General features: G+C 41.8%; 1 protein-coding gene and 1 long non-coding RNA gene across 11 annotated transcripts in view; one reads left to right on the top strand and one right to left on the bottom strand.

The window, feature by feature from the left end:
- Nucleotides 1-21,735, top strand: part of Ca-beta (Calcium channel protein beta subunit) — a 97,235-nt gene that overhangs the window by 13,785 nt on the left and 61,715 nt on the right. The gene's annotated exons all lie outside the window — the stretch shown is intronic.
- LOC143303313 (uncharacterized) lies at nt 1,396-18,543 on the bottom strand. Its single transcript, XR_013059492.1, has 2 exons — nt 18,216-18,543; nt 1,396-1,821 (listed from the first exon to the last, which is right to left on the bottom strand). It is a non-coding gene; the product is annotated as an uncharacterized LOC143303313 (long non-coding RNA).

Genomic DNA, 21,735 nt, shown 5'->3' with positions numbered 1-21,735 from the left:
CGACTGCCTCGTGAGGAGGAGACCCCGAGCGCAAATCGTCGTCGGCGACGATGACTGCTTATGCTCGGAGCGTGTACACCTGCGGAATTAGTCGCAAAAGGAAAAAAAGACGTAGACTCAGACGACTGTTGGTTCGGAGCCGCGTGCCTCCGAAATTGCAGAATTATTATCCTTCTCGGAAAAGAGCCAACGAATGTCGCCAGCTCGTATCGAGAAATTGGAAGAGGAAACGCGAAGAAGGAGGCCAAAGAAAGAAACGAAATGAGAAAGAAACGACGAGCGTAGACGGATGAAGAGCGACCGTGTTCAAGGAGATTTCTCGAGAACTTTGTGACTTCCCTTTCCTGATCGCTCTCTTCGACCAACGAGGAAAAGAAGAGAGGAACACGAGCAAGGTCTCGTGCATCCCTCTCTTTCTTTGCACCTGATCGAGACGAGCCCCTTCAGCCCGCTTAATTGGAAAGATCCACGAAGATCGAGCATTGTTTGCGGACACGAGTCGCGTGAAACACGCGAACCAAGTATTTCTACGCTAGAAGCCGGCTGATATTCGAGACTCATGGTCCGTTGAATCGTAGTTCGAGAACGTAATAGAAGTTAACGCCCTGGGTACACTCGATAACACCGGCGAGCGATCTTGGAATAATTATCGGAGGGCAGGTGGCGCGACACGCGAATTTGGAGTTTCCGGTCTGCCTGCAATGCCATCCGGCTGAACACGGAATAATACCTGCGACACCGTCACCACCGCTGCAAATGTAATTCCTATGTTGAGGATACGTCGATTTGGATATAATTGAATGGATGTCTTGAATAATATCGAGATTATTGTCCTTGTTTCAATACGGTCGATCGAATTAACAGCACGCACTAAAACATTTCACTTTTCCATCATAAACGATAAATTGTTGTTGACTGTTCAAATGATTCCAGTTATTTCTGGCTGTTCAAGCGATTAAATACGTAGACAATTGCGTCATATTTTGCTATTGCACCATGCTACAAAGAAATTCGTCATAGAATTTCTTTCATCGAAGAGCTCCGAATACGAGAGAAAATGTCTGGAACGAATCACTGTGTATCCGCCTATTATACGAGGTCACGTTAAAATCTTGAAGACGCGTTCATTTACAATTATTAGATTTATGTTTCTCGCAGAACGAAACAAGTTCGCTTGAAAAAAGACTTTTTTGAACAACGAATATTCCGGAACGTAATTGTTCGTACCTCTCGGTTCATCACGAAATGTAAGAAATTTCGATGGAATCTAATTCGATAGTTAGAAACTAATTTCAGAACAGGAAGAACAATGAAAGTACTTACTTCTCGAAGACAAGAGGAGTGTGAAATCTTGTTTATCTTGAAAATCAAGGCTGAACATCTAGAGAACGTGTATTACTTGGCTAGAAAGATGGTTTATTATCGCAGAAGCCATTACTTCTATTCTGGTCTGTGTTTATAGCAACCAGAAGTAGGAAACTTACTCGAGACGATGTTTTCGAGCTGTCCGTTACCGTAGGAAAATTTCAGTGCTCATTTTCTCGAAAACGAATCATTAGAAGGAACAAGTATATTCCGTACTCTCCTATTTTCCGTCCTCCCCCCTGTTTCTCAGACGTATTATTTAAAGCTTCGCGATCGTTTCCTCGTTCGCCAGGCTCAAAGATAGAACTCGTACGATAAATCCGCCGTCACGATTCACTGAACTTCCGTTTGCTCCTTGCGCCGGCCGATAAATCATTGCTCGTGCTTCGGTTTGGATTATTGGCGGATTGGTTGCACAACGAATTCTTTCTTCTTTCCCTCTAGGTCGCCAGGTTTCTGTAAGGAACAAACGTTACAATTATGTATGTCAGATATCATCAGGGAAATAAATCTCGTGCAGAGTTCGGAAAAAAACAAGGAACAATAGAATGGCGAAAGGTTGAAGATTAATTAACTCGTCGAACGTCCCTCTTATCCATACTTCAGCAATACATAACTCGTTAAAACCTAGCAATTATCATGGCGAACGTGTCCAGGTTTCAAAGTGGCATCCAGAGCAGAGATGGTCAGATTTTGTAGGTGAGAGCGGTCGTAAGTAACGCATAAATAAAACATGATCTCTCGCGGTTGCGTGATACGCCACAGCGAGTCTGGCGTGCAATAACAAATCAGAAAACGTGGAGAAGAAAAAAGATGAAGACGAGCGGAGAAAAATGACGAGACCAGAAGAAAGAAAAAAGTTTTTCGCTGGCGAGAATCTACCCGGTAGAAGAACCAACCCGATAGACAAAGATATAAAGAGTGGGAGAGGATCCTTGTAAAGTGAGAGGAAGAAGGACGAGGCATCCGGGGGATCCTTACGTAAAATATCGCGCGGCTATCCGCAGGACGGTCGGCCGAATATTATTTCGCCTCGTAAAGATCCTGATGAGCGTCGGACCAGGATTATTTAATGACGCGTGTATCTCCACGTCGGTGCACGGAGCTCGTCCATGCCAGGTATAAAGGTATAAAGGATAAGTAGGGTGAGAGTCGTTCAGAGACGGGGGAGAGTATGGCGAGTCCTGGCAGGTATGTGAGTGCTGTGTCCGAGTACGTCCACCAATACAACAATCGAACGTAGCACAACACAAGTCTGGCAACTCTGGTGAGATTTACGCGTGTATGAGTGGGTGGAGAATCGTAGATGCACGCAGCATAGTTGGACGACGAAGCCTTCGAGATCTTCAGGACTTGAAGCTCGCGGCAAATGACAGGGGATCAGGAGGGCTAACTCTCTGCCCCCTCTCTACCCGCCACAACATCGATACCGAAGTATTCCTCGAGAAGTCTCTCTTTCCATACGGTGTATCCATCTTCTCTCTGTTCTCCTCCAACGCGGACAGTCCTTTCTCAGGTAAATCGAAACAGGTACCAGCATCACCGACGTTTTGACCAATACCAAGAGACCAACTAAGATCCTTTTGCCGAACGTCGATGCACGAAGAATGGAGATGGAGGGGGGGGAGAGACAGACAGATAGACAGAGAGAGACAGAGAGAGAAATCAGGATGGATGAGGGGGCGTTTTTCGGTTCCACCCGCTCGAACGTCGATTTTTAGCGTGTGTTTACCGCTCATAGACGCAACGTACCTTACCTGTGCTAAAAATATATTCGTACACGCAGAAGGAAGAATTCTTTCTACCTGTACGAAAACATTTTCTCACGACGAGTCCGGGATTGTTCGTTTATTAGCGCGATATTCATAGTTGAATCCCATTTTTAGGTCAGGGCTCGGAATGACAGGAATCGAATTTTTTATTTGATAGAGTAGCGCTTTCGAGTAATTATATGGCGGAGGAATATAAATTACAACCGGTACTTATAAAGTCCGGCGATTGTAAAATCATTTCTATCCTGGCTTAGTACCTTTTATTCGGTACGTTGTTAAAACTTTTCGTTCTATTTTATGATACATTAATGGTACAATTCTGTCATCTTTGACGAATTTATCGCGATCGTTTGTATCGAGATACCAAGATGCTCGTTACTCGTTATAGGAGAACATAGCTGATGTATCGATGGCGAGCTCGTGGATCCGGAAAGACTGGCTTATTTATAGACGATGGGGTTCGAATTACTTCACCTGTCCGGCACAGTTCTTGTTAAACTCGTTGCGCCCGACTTACAAAGCTCTGCTCGGTTCGCTTTCGAACGAGAAGAAGAAAGACTCTCTAAGGCCCGCGCTGTACCTCGCTCCAAGATTCCACGAGCACTTTATCATAGAAAATCTTGGTTCTCTTCTTTACTCGTAGTTGAGAACGCAAGGGAACACTGCTACCTGAAGTGTCCAGAGATGTAGGATCTTCGGAAGAATCTCTCTCGGAGAAAAGAGAAACGTTCGAGATGAACATTAGTGACACTTCATTAAGATAATTCCGACGAATTCTCGTTTCTATTCTTCTCCTATTGCCCCCTACTATTTTTGAAATGATGGAAGTTCAATGTATAAGAAAGACGAATGACTTTAAGCTCGGACAATCTGCGATTGATATACGCGTTTTCTCAAAATCTTCTCGTCTTAGATCGATTCTTAAACAAACAATCACTCACATGCATGATTTCGTTCGCCGTGAGACGAGGAAATACGTAACGAAATAACGTCAAGTAAATTTAAGAGCAATGGAAAGTATTCTTTGCTACCTATACGTACCGAAGGCAAACCAAGTTCCACTATATTTTATGAATTTTCAACCTATTTTATTACACAAAAAATTGCGTATTTTGTAGCTTTCTTTCGACTCGGACGAGAATGTGAGTGTATTTATTGAATTCGTTAACGAGTAGATAATATCAGTTTGCAGTCCAAACGGAAGCAGAAATCCGTCGGAACCACGTAACGAGCATTATCGTGCGGCTAGATCCTTCTAGATTCTAGGACAGGTTTCGCTAATCTAATTCATTTCGTGGAACAGATTATCCGTCTACGTGTATGTACGTTCACCGTTCTATCCGTCTAACTGAAACGCAGCTGTGTATAGTTTGATGAGGATGCCTGGCATGATAATTATTAATCGTTCCACGGTTACGATGGGAGGGTGTTGCTTCGCGAAAAGAAGAGTGAAATGGGCAGAGAATGGCGTGAGTTAACGGAAGGTGGGAGACGAGGTGTACGCTGTGCACGAAAATTGGTCGGTGACTAGCGGACGAGACGGATAGCTCGCGAGCAATTTGGCGGCTGGTAACGAAGGGCCTGCGAAAACAAAGGATCGTCCTCGCTCCGGCCAATTGTTGCATTATTCATGCGTTTCTAGCAAGAAGCGGTCGTAAGCCATGCCCAGCCCCGGGACTTCTCTTCTCTCCCCTTTTCTCGCCCCTTCTCTCTCTTTCTCTTTCACTTTTTTTCTCATGAAACCACAATTCCTTTTTTTTTCTCTTTTCTGCCTTCGAAAATTCATTTTGTTCCCGTTGGCTGCTTTAGACGCACCATTAATGCGCCAGCAGCGTACGGTGAGGGCTACCTCCATTACGAACTCGAGACTAGAAGACCTTCGAGCTGGAAACTAGTTCCCTTCCTTGTCCCAGAGGATTGTGTCAAAAATTTAACTGGGATACCTACCAGGCTGTATCGAGCCTTTATCGAGGTTCTACGTATCGAATATACGAGGGAAAAGAAAGAATCCTTCGTGATGTTCTACGGGGTAGTCGGATGTTAACATCATTAACATCTTCAGGATACTTTTATGAAGATCATTTTGTAATTACTTAATTCGTTCAACTCTTTCATTGGCATTATTCTTCTTATCGTAAAAACACTGTTAATATACTCAACATTGTACTTCGATATTTCCAGTTAATTAACAAATGTACTTGTTTTCGATGAAACTAATCTGAAATTTTAGAACATTACGTCTTCTTTACAGATGCGTGAACAAATGTATCTCTATTATTATGGATTAACGAAAAGCAGTTTTTCTCACAAATTCACCAAAAATTCGATATTGACTTTATTATAGGCTTTTAACAAAATGAACTCGGGTAAAATTCTGTTAGCTTAGAAAACTCTTTAGCCCAAGATCTGTTAAAGCGAAGGAAATTTCTGTTAAAATATTTCTGAGTGGCACCAATTTCCAGGTAATAACCCTGTCACTTCGGAAACCTTTGTAATTAAAGATCCATCAAGGTAAAGTAAATTTCTATTAATACTTCCATATTACTGGTGTCGAGCTAATAATAAAATTAGAAGGCCAACGGTTCGATATACGGAACAGCAACCAGGGAAATGATTCGAAACTTCCAATAATCCGAGAATTCTAGAGTTAATGTACTTTGCCCCTTCTCGAATACGATCGCGTTCAGTACCTTCTTCTGAAAAACTTTATGTTCCCAGTTCACACGCGTCCAAAGCGGACCGCGTCGGAATGAAATCACTCGTTCTTTGGGTTCATTTAGGCCGGTTAAATTAATTAATAAGGCTGATCTGTTTCTTGTGCACCGGTTGCTGGTCTCTAAGCCGGGTTTTGCGTTACTAGAAGCCTTTGACGATGCGGTACGATAAATATGTAGCAGCGTCTCGTCCTTTTCCTCCGCATTCCTGGCCCCGGTTTCGTGCCACCCTCTTCCCAGAAACCGCGACTTCGAAACGCAAGCGTACTATGACAAAAAGAGCGATCCTGTCCGTTCGTCGCGGTATTTCGATCGCCTAGAATCGAGAAAAAGAGAGAGAGAGACAAAGAGAGAAAGAGAGAGAAGGAGAATCCTGGTTAAGCGGCTTTCATTGCGGCAATAAGAATTCCAGAGGGTCGTTAAGCTCGCTGAAATCCGCGATATAACTTTCTAGGAACTTCTAGGAATCGGTGGAGGACGCCCGAGTTGCGCGTTCTGTGAAAGAGAACGCGAACTCCCGCAAAAAAAAAAAAAAATGAGACTTCTTCGCTCGAGGAATGGTTCAAAGGATTATTGAAGCTCATGATGATTTTCGTTAGCTGGAATTGGAAATGGTCTGCTGGAATTCAAGTAAATTAAATGTTGGGTTTGTTGGAGATAAGGGAGACACACTGAAAGTTTTAGGGGATTGCCGATGGCAGTCTGCTATTCTAGAATCTATCAAGAAAACGAGTCTTCTTCGTTCGAAGATTGAGCTAGAGAATTATTGACAATTTTCACCATGCTCGTCGACTGGAAAAATTAGAATCCTCGAAAGAAATTGGATGAGAGATTTTGGGATCGATGGTAGTTTATTATTTTAGTATTCATCAAGCGTGAAAAGACTAGAGAAGGCACGGTTTCTTCAAAGCTGTTTAACCTCGAATGGCAGACGCGAGCTCATTCCACTCGAGCTCGCTCGAAAAATCAACGATTCCACATGGAATTCAGCCAAACGCCAAACATTTGAATTCCACCACGAAGAAGCTTCGATATCGATTATCCTGCGAATGCTGGCCTCCATTCTCCTCCACTTCCACCTTATTCTACTTGAAAGGAGTCGCGCCGCGACATAATTCTCGAATCTCTCTTATTCCACTTCCAGTACCCTGACGTTAGAACTCGCCCGAAAGGGTGGGGAAAAGATCGAGATTATTTAACGTAGCTAAGTTAGCTCGAGATAATTCCTTCGTAGCACGAGCACCGATAAAACCGTAATTTACTGTTGCCCGGTGTTCGCAGATTATGTAATTTCTACTCGTTGGCGCGCGAGCCATCCACGAAGCGATATACGGACTAGAAGAATGATTCTATAAATTGCCGTGGTATCTTTATTGCCTCAGCGCGTACTCGATCCAACCGATCTCTTTTCTTTCTGTATCTCTTCCTCTGTACTCTTCTCGCGAGTCACGATTCCGCGAGATCGAGGAGCGAAGAGAACGTCGTTTAAATTCTACCGCGTTAGATGGCGATGGATTTAGGCTAACTGAATATCTGGAAGTCGTGGCTCGAGAAAGAGAGAAGAGGCCAGGCTCCCGTGGCGAGACATTTGGCGATTTAAAAGGTTACTCCTCGTCGTTGTAAATAGTTTTCGTCTCCGCCTCTCGTTTAAGTAGCGCAAAAACATCGAGACAGTGTTTCTTCGTTACCTTAAAGCCTCGGTCGGTACGAAACAGCAGGACGCTTGGCGATAGGGACGGGAAGGAAGGAAAGGGGAACGGTATATATCCAGGTTAATAAAGAATTTATGCTCCTCGTTATCGGCATGATTTTCTACGAATGAACGTTGATTAACTGGCCGGCGTAAAAAGCTAGAAAACCAGATAGCCCGGCAACGCGCAGAAACCGATTAAACGAATTCATGAATAAATTGAGAGAACCCGACGCACCTGCCTCCTTCTCTCTACTCCTGCACCTTCCATCTTGAAAGAAACGTATCGTCGTCAGTCTTGCCATGGCGAATTCGTTGATAATATGTTAGATTCGTAAAATATGAATTAATATTTAATGCAAATCACTGGCGTGAGAATAAAAGTCAGCCGTATGCGTTCGTTTCCGCGACTCGCGCGTCTTTTTGGAAACTGCGTGATTATACTGATTTTGAACTGATACGCGTTGTTATTTTTGCTAAACGGAATATCGGATATGCACGATTATTTTTGATTAGAGAAACTCGCATAAATTATATAAGCCGAGGAACATAAATTTAGGAGAAAAAAAAGATCTAAAAGTAGAGAAAATTTTCAACATGGAGGAAAAGAGAAACGGGAAGGAATAGACTCGCTGAGCACGTTTGTATAGCGACTGCTGTTGATTTTGAGACGTGTTTCTAAACACATGTGTAGCACTCATGGTCTATTGCATTCTGAAGGGGCGTGTTGCGGATCTCGGTATCCTGCAGCACATTGACGCCATGACTATCTCTTTTTCTTTTCTCTAACGAATTTATTCCATATGGAAAGCACCATTGCGTGTTTTAGAGTGTAGACAGTTCGCATGAGAGATCCGTATCTTTGCGAGGTCGACGATCCATATCAAGTATTTATCGGATTTCACTCCTTCGTTTCCATTTCTTCAATTCCAATTTTAAAGGTGCATAATTTTGTTAACCAAAGACAAAGTTTGAACTCTCGTAAGCAAAACGAAGATGAAGTATCGTTAACAAGGATCGGAAAAACGATTTGGAAGATTTGTATGTCAAGTATCTCTTGAATATTGATATGCATTAAAATTGAGCTGAAAAGTTATTCGAACTGGTATTCGATGAGAATTAATTGCGAGACACCCGGTACACGCAGGCTGTGGAGCAATGCGTGAACTGTGGTCGACGAAGAAACGATTCACGGGACTGGATTCGCCGGGCGGGGGCCGTTAATGAAGATAAAAATCTAATTAGCTGGCCATAAACGAACACCGGGAATTTTTAAGGTCGTCCAGCCGACATGTAGCCAGGCGCAAATTCATGAGCTTCCTCTACGAGCTCCATGGTAAAGAGGATCTCTTTCGACGCTGACGTCACGCGGGTGAGAATGCGGTCAGTCCGGATGGGACCCCACGATAGTCCTAGGTGTACGCCAGTTGAAGATGCGATTAAAACATTCGTCGCAACGAGCAGGAAAATTTTTATATCGCGCTCCTTGCGATGCAACAGCCGCCAACTTTAAGGAAAGTTCCGCTAAGGATCTTATCGAGTATAATTTGTACAGGGAAGCAAATTAAAAAATTTGCAGATTAGGGTATTTTGGGGGATTTGAAGATTTCGATATTTGGCGATTTAGGACTTTAAAAGTTTGAAAAGTTGAACATTCGCAAATTAAAATACGTTAGTTTGGTTTTATTCGCACTCAATAGCCAAGGACAAGGAAGCTTAGAAATTCATGTGATGTGTACGAATTTTTTTCCTTTTTTTATTTAATTTATACTTTACAATTCGTAATTTATACTTTTACAATTTGTCCAGCTGGACATTTGGTACGAGTTGTCGAACATTTTAACGTAGAGAAAATCTCGTATCCTCCCCGAAAAACTCCGAATTCCTTATGTCAGTTTAGGTATGGCCCTACCCTCGCCAAGAAATTTTACCCAAAGAAAATACCGAACCGTTGCCGAGAAACTCTAAATATTTTACGTTAGTTCAGATATCGACTCACCCTCGCCAGAAAATTTCAGAATTTAAAAATTCCAGTCTACAAACATTCTCTATCATCTTACGCCGTATTATAATCCACGTCTAAATACCAATTCATCAGCCTTCAACGTTCGCCCATATCCAGCGTCTAATAAACTTTAGAAGCGAACGCTATAAGCGAATCGTAGCCGCTCGAATGAATATTAACCAGTCGAACGGGAGGGGAATGAAAAAGACAGAAACGTTTAGGAAACGATCATCGGCATTTTTCTCCGTCGTTTCTTCCGGCATGTAAAGAATCTTAATTCCAAAAGGGGAACACACGGTTAAAGTGGCTTTAGGGACGCCCTTGTCGGACCTTATTAAGTACTTAGAGAGTATAAGGGACTTCTTGCTACCCAGGTCCCTGTTTAACCGTGCTCGAATTACCTTCTGTTACTATGCTGTGGCTGTCGGCCGAGTGTACGAGAAAAAACCGAGGAAAAGAAGGAGAGACAATCGCCTTATCCAAATTAACAGGCGGAAATACAAGCAGCAGCATTATTTCGTGTCTCGCCGTTATATTCGAGCACCAGCTCTCTCGACCAGGTGTCGATGCATCGCGTGAACTACCAAGACTATATTTCTATGGAACACATGCGGCAAACGTTGTTTCGCGGTTCAACCGAATTCGTAATAACCAAACTTTCGTTTTACTTGAAACATCCAGGTATAACTTTGATCCGAAGAAAGAACAAGTGTTGTTAGGAGAAGAATACGTTCCTGAACTGGCCATCTTGTAAAGTAACTTTCGTTTTAAAGGATGCAGGATATAGAATATTAATTGTTGAATACAGAATGTAGGTAAAGTTTTACGTCTATCTAGCATGTGTATAAGTTAGAAGCTTAATCTTTAAGGACTCGTTCGACAACTTGGAGCGATTTTATGATATAGTTGCTTTAGGACTTTCTTGCGCTATGACTTAACAAATAGTCATATCGGTGAGCCGATTAAGCTAGAGATTATAGATTATAAATTTTTCTTTTATAATTTCGAACTCCTAAATCAAATAGGGTAGTCGGATGATTCGTAGTTTATAAAATTCCGTTTGCTTTACTGCCAGTATTGTTACTCTTATGTGAGAGAATTTCCCAATGCTAGGTAATAAATTGTAACTCGTGACTTGTAATGTTTGTTGGATAATATTAGTTCAATTATACAAGAGATCCCAGAGAATAAAACAGCAAACATAGAGATGAGTAGCCGTCCAGTTGCCCACACTCAGGTTAAACAAGATAGGAATAATTGTGTCTTAAAATAAAATAGACGTCTCCTCTTTGTATATTCATACGAAGACAGGAATAATCAGACTCCTCGTGGAAGATAACCTCTCTAGACTAGCAGCAGACAATCCAGGAATAAATATACATTGTGAGAGCTTCACGCCATTATTACGCAACAATCCTTTCCTTGCTATCCCTCTTTTTATATATAGACAGAGCCAGGTATGCGGCGACGAAACATTACTATTTTTTAAGAGACCTTCTTTTTTTGCATCTCTCGAATCGTCTGGTCGTTCGCGCGGCCAATAAACGACTCAACCAAGTGGATCGACAGAAAAGAAAAAAAAAAAAATTCGAGCGTCTCTGTTAAGAGATTTGTTTCTCCAAAAAATAGAGCACCATTCGCTATGTGTAGCCGGATTCTGCAGCAGCTGAACGGCTATTGGGGCGTGTTTTAACGGGGTTGCATCGGAATAATAAAGCGTGGAAGGGGTGATCAACAGCAGGCACGCGCCATTGGCTTGGAAGAACAACCCTTCATCGGTTTATCCTCGGCTTTCCAGCCCACGAACGATAATCTCGACCCCCTTCGGCGAAAGAGACGGTTTTCTCTCTGTCGTCTTCTGTACGAGCATCGACCGTTCGTTGTGTTCCTTCTGTTGCGTGTTCTCGCCACGTATGAAGGCTGCTGAACCCTTTGGTGACGTTACGGTTTCTGTGACATAATGCCTTATCGTAATTTTCCCATCCATCTTGATACACGTTGCTATTTACAAGGACGATCGAAGTGTCAGTAGAACAGAGAGAAGATCGATCGTTATGCAAATTGTTATCTTTACGCAATACTACACAGTACGACCTGCGGATATTCATGCAAATTTATAGTTTCATTCAATACAATTAATTTATATTACAAATTTATATTATTAAGTGGTTTTTTTCACCTGTTAATCGTTTCCCGTTCTTTAAACTATTTTCGTCGGAATCGTATATTTCTATCCTTAGAAAGTTTCGTAATTCTACAGAAACAAAGAAAGAATCGCAATTGATATAACGTGTTTCCTCGTTTCAACGTTATACTAGAAATTAAAATTCTCCTTTCGATTAAAACGAAAACTGGACACAGATAAAAAAAGTTCGAGGTCTGAAAGTACACTACACAGGATATTTTATATATTTCTGCATATTCTGCGTATTTTTAAATTTCCCACAAACGCGCCGAAATCTCCAATTTCATTATCGATACATAATTTACATAAAACATTCACGGAAACTCTGGAGGAATTTAAATGAATTTTCGGCGGAATATATAATGGTTACGGATACAGTAATTGGAACCGGAGGATAGAACAAAGATTCCTTGTCGGCATTTACCTCCACCAGCCAAGATGGTATACCGGTCAGGTCACCGGTTTCCTAGTTTATCCACCATAATACCTTCTCCTCCTGCACCTACATAAATCTACCGGCTCCCAATATATATACGCGCACCGCTGGACCAGACGGTAATTCCATCTTCGTGTCGTTTTTCTTTCTCGCTCCTCGCCGCCCTCCTTCCTTTGTTCTTATACCTGAACAATGGTCGAAAGCTGGCCAGGAATGAAGTTATTGGAGGATTTTTCTCCGAGATGGATTTTTACATCGATTTCTCGGTGAACATTTGCTGCTCGTAATTTCGAGGCTCTCCTTAACGACGAGAGAAAGGGATGATGGTCTCATTGGAGAACGATTCGTCTCCACTCGAATCACTTTGTCGATACGTTACGACGTTTTATTGCTGGTGACGTTAATCGAGCCTTACGTATTCCCTTTATATATTGGCAACCTTCCACGTATACTCGCATGGACATGTTTCGTCCATGAGCGAACACGACGAATGAATCATCCTCCTGACAAGACCAGACACGTGATTCTCTCATTATCTTGAGGCATCGTTACCATATATTAGGCTGATGCATATGAAATGTTGTCTCTGCCGGGTTTGAATTTGACGGCCCATTAAATTTTGTCCTAACGTCAATTATTAAGCATATTACGGAAGAATGTATTAGGCGCAAATGACGTATATTCAATGCGAGGAAGACTTATAATAGAATTGTGAGAAGCTTATTATTGACCGTCATGAATAATTGGAATTTGTCTCGCTGGTTGAAACGTTCTGTCTATCACTTCTTTTATTTTAGAAAATACATTGAAATATTTCCAATTTCTCGTGTTTTCCATGCTAAATAAGAAAAACTATATTCTATAGTTTGTTACCTACATAAATGTAACATTTGGGTAATGTTAGACATCTTTTATTCCAACTACACGATTTTTTAACGCGTAAATCATTCGACAGGCTTGTCGCAAAAATGTTTCCATTCTAAGAAACTAATAATCCCGGAATAACGGAATTAATCATCGGAGAAGTGGACGGAGTAACAGGAAAATTACTTTATTCAAATGGAATATATTTCGAAGAAGCTACGCGTGACTACAGTTTCATTGGAAGAAAGCTAGTTTCACTTGCATCATCCTAATAATAACGAATAGCGTTGTTCGAATCAAAATAGCTTCGAATCTTGCGGTTGCCGTCAGATTGTTCTATGGAGGATGATCCAGAGGTCTCGTAGACGCCAAAAAACGTCTGTGAATAGAAGATCTGTTTGCAAATTTGGTTTGCCGGTAGCGATGCACAAAAACTATGAAGGAAGCTAGACGAACGGAACAATAGTGCAGAGAGCTAGAGACGAATAGTAAAAGGGCAGTTCTAAGACGGTCAGACCGGTAATTTGGTCGTCCATCAGATGGCGTCTTCGTGACCAGCGAATATTATGGTTGTGTAAAAGTCTCGGTTCGAAATTTAAATTCAACTGCACAAGGCTGCGTAGTGGAACCGTAGTAAACCGTGTATAGCTGGCGGCTACTTTTCTACTAAATCGTTTTGATTATACTCATTACCCGAGGCCTCGCCACGGTATTCTTTCTTCCATTTCGAGGTTAGACAGAAGGAACCTTCGTGTTTCCATTATTCCCGGAAATCGTGGGCCAGAAATCGGCCGGATAGGTCGTACGAGTGTATCATTTTATAAGGCGGCATTCTACAATGTCTGACCATACGAATTCGAGACGAAACCACGTACCTACGTTCTTCTAATGGATTTTTGAAGTTCTTCCCTTCAAACTTGCTTTATGACTCGAAGTATGGTCGAACTAGGTTACGGTTCTAGTAAGTTTTGACGAACATGACCGAACAATTTATATTGATCCTTACGAGCAGCTACGTCATATTTCAGATGTTTAATTCGTCAGGATACCGTATCCGTTGTAATCGTGGTATTAAAAATGCCATCGTGTTTCTATTTCTGTTTGAAAGAATTCTTGATGCTTTAATGAGAATTCTCCGTTCTTTTTTTTTTCATTAGACGTGTTAGAAACATTCTGCAGTAAAATTATATCATAATCGAAGGGAATGCTGCAATAACGAGACAGCAATCTGAATAAACTAACAAAAACTAAATCAAAATCAATTTATTCGTAGCGTATTCGTGAGTATGAGTGTGAAGGCAACATAAGAGCAGAGGTTGAGGAGCAAAAAACTGTCTAGTAATTTACACCCGGTGAAATAGAGGAACATCGAAATCGTAAATCATAATCCTCGCAGATTCTTTAAAGGCTCGTGAACGTCAGCCACGAAGGATCAAATCGCGCGGTTAGAGATATTAATGGCTCCAATTCTCTGTGTCGTAATTGTAAAACAGCCTTGCTCGGAGCCGGACTATTAGGCCGAGCTTGTCGCTCGTTGCTTTTATATCATTTTTGTACGCGATATAAGAGAGAAACAGGGCCACTATTTCCACGTAATATCGTTTAGTAGCTTTACAAGGTAGATAAGATAAAGTCTCTGGTTCGAATAATGAGCTCGTATCTCTGCTCGACAACGACAGCCCGAAACGTCAATAATCGTTGTCGAGATTGTTAAAGGAATAGAGAAAGAGAGAAAGACGAAGCAATTAAAATGCAACCTCAAAGACAGGGGGAGAAAAAAAGAGGAGGGAAGGAATGTCCTTCGCACAGATAGCACGTAATTTGTCGCAGAAATGCTTGATCGTACAAATCGTGTCGCCGGAAACGCGCTATCGAGTAAATCGAACGTTCATCCGTTTTAAACGCGCGACTGCAAGCGTTTTTGTTAACTATCAATCGAGATATCGGGCAATATCGCATGGAGGGCGATCGTTTGGCAAACAGCACGCAATAAACCGTGAACGAGACAGCATATAAAAAGGAAAGTTCCACGATTTACATATTTAATAAATGCCTGAATAAACGGACATAACGAATTATTAGTGCGAGCAAAGCGGTAAACGATACAAAGTGACACGGCCGAGTGATTTATTGACGTTTAATAAGTGAAATCTTAGTTGAACCAGCGAAAGTCTCGTTCGCGAGTGTTACATCCGCATGGATTATGGTTGGAGAAGGTGTGAACTCCTCGGAAGAGTGTCAACGAGATTCATTCACCGTTCCACGCATTGAGAAGATTTTTGGCAATTGAATGAATTGCGCTGAAAATGTTAGTTGTAGTTTTCGAGTGTCATGTTCGAATTAATAATCGTAATCTTTATTAAAACGTTGAATATCTTTTTTCTTATTAAAAGAATGCCCAGATTAGAATATAAAAATTTGAGGATCGCTACGGGTCAATGGAACCCATTGATATTTAGATAGTGAATGGATAAGGAAATGTTTTCTAACATATAATTTCAATTTCATAAAATCTTATTAAACGTTATTTCTAATTACCGATGTGTCGTTAATTTGTATACTTTAATAAAATTCGCATATTATTACTACAAATTGACCAAGCGTCTGGCTGCTCATGAACAACAGCGCATATAAAAATTTTCCTTGTGAAAACATGTGGACAGCGTATCACGTTGAATGGAAAACGTCTAAATATAAACATTACTTATGCGCCAGTGCAACTGTATCGCCTAGAAGGGTGTCAACGGAAACGCATTGGCGAACTATCGATCGACTGCAGTCGTTAGAATGCACGTGACCGAGCCGGTACTCTTAATAAAGCAGAATATACGTGTGCCTAGCGGATAGTTACGGCTAAAACCGGGATAATCCAATAATTATCCAACACGCGACGATTGTCCAGGTTTTTTATCATTCGGCCTGCGGAATTCGCAGCTCGGTTATGACACCATTTTAAAATCGAAAGACTTTTCCCCTGCGGTGACAAGTGGACTAATGGAATTACCGACCCCTTTAAAATATAAAAAAGCTTTCGCATTATAGGTCGAAGCTAATAAAGCTCTTCCCAGTCAGAAATTAAATCCTACTTTCAATCGCTTTCAAGAGAAAGGGGAATATATTATATTTCTCTATATCTGCGACAAAGATACTTATCAATAAGAATAAATCATATGAAAGGTATCCTAGTAACTCCATCTGTATCGATCAGAAATACTTGTGATAGTGCCGATCAACTTCATCGAGCAGTATCTGGTATTGGTAACACAGTAATATTATCGTAAACGAATTTTGAAGTTCTTGCCCTATAGAAAATGTTAAATGTGATTTATGGTATTTTTCGTTTGTAGACATGGAGAGTTTGTTCGTAGTCTTCGACTAAGCCCTTTTCTCTCGAGAAGTAAAAACGACAGAGCTTTCTTATCAAACCTACAAACAGTAGAATGCGCCTATTTTCGCACGACAGAAACATGGCCGATACGTGACCGTGTTATGCCATGGAGACACCAGCCGGACAACATTGTAGCGACTTGCGACATGCGCCGCAATTATCCTCTCGCCGTCTCATTTGCGATTGTAATTAAGATCAGCCACGGCTGTGGACGCGGACGCATTCGAGCGTGCACCGATCGGGTCGCGATTGCTCCGGTTGCGGCGCTAACCGCGCTTTCGTTGCGGCGCTAACGCGACTAACAGCTTCTCACCCGTCGAAGCGCTGCCTCTTTTCATCCTTCTCTCGCTTTCTCTCGCGAAACGGGCAAGATCCAATAAATAGAAGATAAAATTTTCGTACGACTTCGAAAGGGTCGTGATTAATCGCGATTCGATTGCTTGTAAGAGGGGGGAGAATCGAGCGAGAGAAGGTTCGCGGCGTTATCGGCGACGATCGTGTAATTACAGGCTCCAGCGGTGTCTACACGTCGAAAATTATTCTGCCGGTCGAGTTGAATAGAAGTTATCGTCGGAGAACAGGCCTCGGGAAAATCGACTCGGATTATTGCCACAGGATATAATTAAATCCGTTCAACTAGTTCTGTCAGTTTCCGGTTTTTCCATTCGCGAGGAATTCTTCAACGAAGGGAAAGGGGACGCAGATGGAATCCGTAAAGTTTGACCGGTCGGGTACTCGCGAGAAAACGCGTAGGAGTAGCAGGCGGTGCGGCTCTGGTAATTACAGGACGACTGGTTATTATAAGTACACATGTTAATGGTGTGCGTCGGTGAACCGGCCGGTGATCTGGGTTGCGTTATCAGGAAATACCGTGTTGCAAGAAAATCTGTTGCCGGTGCCGTTAGAACTAGTTTTTAACAAACCACAAGCGAGTCAGCCTAAGTTTTCCTATGAGATCGCCGCCGGTCTATGCGTTAATACGAACCAATCGACGTTTAATAAATTTTGGTCTGCTTGCCGATAGCGTGCCGCACACACCGGCCAGAATTCGCCTCGTTTGTCATTTTATCTTTCGATTAACATTCTTTTCCCTTATCGCCAGTCGGCTACGTAATTCTAAGCAATTATGTATCTACTCTCACTGCACCTAGAAAAAGTATCGAACAACAGTGACGCGAATAACATTCTCCACCGTGCTAGATCTATTTTGACAGTGTGCAATTCAAGGCTGGTATACTTTCTCGGCTCGCTGAGAAATATACGCAACAGCGAGCGAGAGCTCGAGAGTCGCAGCATTTTTGGCAATTAAATGGAAATACGGTGAAATTCTATTATAGGAACTTGGTCTATTTCAATCAAATTTTAGTTAATATCCGATTAAACGATTTCTGTTGATCGAATTTACTTAAATGGTGTTTTAGAAGAACATAGAAGAGGCAAGAGAATATATACAATTAAATAAAAATAAAAAAGAAAGAGGAAAATGCAATTGAAGATTGCGTAGTCACGTCCATCACAGACAATCACGTAACGCCACCTCAAAAATACGATTTGCCCTTCGAATTTTCCTTCTCGAGTTTCTCAAGCAACTCACTCGCAAACTTCTTCGCGATAATCTTCTAGTAGTTCTGACGGGTCACGTAGTTACCTAAGGTAGAAGCTTTGCGTGACTTCAACCCCTCTTGCACCCTCGTATATTCCCCTCGATGAATATACACCGTGTAGAATCCATCTCGCTGCAGAAAGGGCCGTCCACGAAAGCGTAAATCGTTCAGGCACAAGATTTTCGTACAAACCTCGACACGCACGCCGGATAAAGAGCCAGGAAGATGCAGCACGGGGGACCTCGAGGAGCGGGGGCTGGTTTCCGCCTCGGTAACCACATGTTGCAACTTTCCAGCGCCTTTGTTGCACCTTTGATTTCCAGTCACGACCCATAAGACGCAGATCCATGTTTTTTCTTGCCCTTTCATCTTCGTTCTCCTCCTTTATCGACTTATCTGGTCTTCTTCTTCTACCAAGCATACATTACGCGGTTCGTAGCGAGCAATTACAGGAGGAATCAAACCGAGGCGAGTACGTGCGACGCTTACTAGCGGCGAGACGCGCGACTGATCTCTTATTGCGCCGGCAATCAACGTAATGAGCTGGACGTGCGTACCGACACACGGTCGATCCTGCCACACAACGTTGCATAAGGTTGTAATAGTATGGTGGTTGGTTTCGTGAGCCAAAGGAAAGCCGTAGGCCCCCGGCTGGCGTGCGGATGATGAGCCGATATATTTTATTGATGGACCAGATGATCTGGTCGACGGGCCGACTTAGGGGTGAGCTTGAGAATTTGCGTGAGCATTGAATCGGGCAGCTGACTTAGCGTGTGCAGAGGCAGAGAGTTTTGGAAATTACGAGACATTTGTTGCAAGTGTGCACTTGGCAAAGATTAATAAAATACGTGGACAGTCGATGATCGATCAGATGGACAAATCGCAATATTTAACGAGACCATCTTTAGCACTAATTATACTTGAAACATATAATTTTATATGTGGTAACATAAAATTTTTTGTTTAAGACGACTATACAGTATGGATAGTGTATGTTTGTAATAACTGTTTTATAACTTAATCTATGTACATTTTCCATATTTTTACATAAATATTCAATTTTTCAACGAGAGACAGAGATATTTTAACCGTTTAAAACCGTGAAATGCGAACGACATTAGAATCTCGAAACTTTATTACGTAGTTATGGCGCTATAGTAGAAGGACATTTCCCTGATCTTACCTGGCAATCACAGCGGAAGTAAATTCCTTAAGATAGCCAGGTAATTTTCCAGCGAAGCGTAGGGATATTTTAATCGTTCAGAATTCCTAAGCAATCAACCGTGGAGTGACGAAATACCAGCGACTTTCGAATCTCGAAGCTTTATTAACCCTTCGTCGGTGACTCGAGCAATGTTTCAACCCTGAATATTTTTCCTTGGAAATTTTATTCCTCTTAAAAAGACTTTCAAATATTTCGCTTAATAAATAACCACGTAATTTAGTAGACAAATTAACTAAGAATCCAGAATTCGTACAAGTTTTTAAAGAACTTAGAACGCCAAAAAGTCAACTTTTAACGTAAACATTCCGCTTTACATACTGCGGATTAATTTACTTAAATTTGTTACTGTAAACGAAATTGTCCCAACTGTTTTCGCCTTAATTTTACCAACTCGTTATGAAATTTTATCTATTGCTCCTTTGTAAAAGCATAATAAACTACTGAAGGAAATTACTTTTGTACGACTTTCGTTAATCAAATTACTTAAGATAATTGGGCAATCTCCCGAACGAAGATTAAGAATATTTTAATCGTTCGAAACTCTCGAACACCCCGCTGAAAGCTGGTGATACAAGAACGACGTTAAATCCCGCGTAGCGCGTTTGTTCGATGGTAAATCGGCGAGGCAACGCTCGTCCCGGCACGATACCGCGAGGATTAAGCTGCGGCCGAGATCCATCGAGCAGGTGAGCCTCTAAAACCAACGACGTCAAGTAGGGAGGCAGAGCGAGAGCATGGCTTGCTTTTAGGGCTAACGACGCGCCCGTAAAGCGAGAACGATGAAAATGGAGAGTAGAAACGTGCGTCTAAGCCTGGAATGCAGCATAAGTGCACGAGGAGGGAAGCCCCTCTTCTCCTTCTCTCTCCATCTCTCTTTCTCTCTGCATCGCGGCTTTAGGTTGGGTTGGGTTGGAACCGGGCAGAGGAAACGTCGACGATTTGACTTTGCAGTGTGCCGCGCACAGCATCCTCTTTTTCGATGTGTTTAACTTGTAGGATAGCATGCATAAGCGAGAGGGTAGAATTAGATGGGGGAAAAAGATGGTTGAACACTTCTGTCTGGATGTAACAAGGATAAAACGGGATGCGTAGGAAAGAGACAGAGAGAGGACCAGTAAAAGTGACGAGGGTATGATGTTCGCTTTAATATCCACCAGCAGGTATATATTCTCACTTGCTCTGCTCGTATCTTCTTCTCTTTCTCTCGTGTTCGTTTTGCTCTCTCGCTTTTCATAGTTCGTTCGATTCTCTATCTTCTGCTCGCGAACGGAACCGCTGCTAGAGTGTCGATACTATGAACAGAGAACAGCTCATGGGAAACTCTAGCAATGGCTGGCTCGTTGAAAAAAGGAAGGGAAAAGAAAGAGGCAGATAAATTTTCCAGGACTTATGTAGAGTGCTCGATGAAGTCGAAAAGTCAATAGAGGGAGGAGAATTCGTCTGCCTTTACACGGTGTTGCTTGATCCCGGGAACACACTGATGCGGAAAGCATGACATGCGAAATTCGCCCGCCCTCCGATGGACAACGTAACGAAACGAATTACGCGGAGGGAACTCGTGTTCCTTGAAATCTCTGTCAGCGATTGTACAGTGTTCTCTTAAGAGAAACAGGAAAAATAAACGATATGGTAGACTACCTCTTAATGTAAACTTTCTTTTTAATTTCGTTACGAATCGCTCCAAGTATTTACGAGTATTCTGTGGCTACGGAAAATACTTGAATATTCCGTTACTTTTCAATAAAGTGGCTTCTTATCAAGTTCCATGTACATTACATTCTCAGAATATCAAACTGTTATAGCTATATGAAAGTATTACTAAATTTAATAAATTTAATACTCTTTTAGACATAATTAATTTAACGTCACGACAAATACAATGATATAATCGTTGTATGTAGTAGTGTGTTTTAATATTTATAAATGAGTAGATTTCCCTATAAGAAGTTTCCTCTATTCAGATTTCTCGAGTTACATATTTCGGCGTCTGCATCGCTTCACAGTCTCGTACAGCCAGTTTGTAAAATATTCTATTCGTCTTTGAAAAAAGATCCTATGATTCTGTGAATCTCTAACTTCTTAAACGAACAGTCATTTGTTGACCGATATATCCAAAAATAATCGATCAATATAATAAAAAGTAAATCTAATTCTACGAAAATTATCGTTTAAAAATAAATCCAAGAAATATAATACCATTTACGATAAATTGTCACGAACATCGAATAACTACTATTCAATCGTCATCCAGCTGAATAAAAATAAAGCGGAATCTCCTATACGAAGTAAAAGACTCCACGTAAAATTCCAAGAAGAATAATCGTGCAATAAAACGTCGTGCTCGTAAACGACGTAAATGATCGCGCACTGCGGGCTAAGAAAATATAACGGACGAATAAATGGCGGCTGGTAGATCCCTGGCGTCGTCACAGTTTCTTTGTCGAGCGACCATGCGCGTCGTGCAGCATTTCCAAGTCCTCGCATTAG

This window comes from Bombus vancouverensis, chromosome 11 (genome assembly GCF_051014615.1).
Source record: "Bombus vancouverensis nearcticus chromosome 11, iyBomVanc1_principal, whole genome shotgun sequence".
NCBI classification, from domain to species: Eukaryota; Metazoa; Arthropoda; class Insecta; order Hymenoptera; family Apidae; genus Bombus; species Bombus vancouverensis.
The sequence above is the reverse complement of the archived record's forward strand: the minus strand, read 5'-3'. Positions and strand labels throughout refer to the sequence as shown.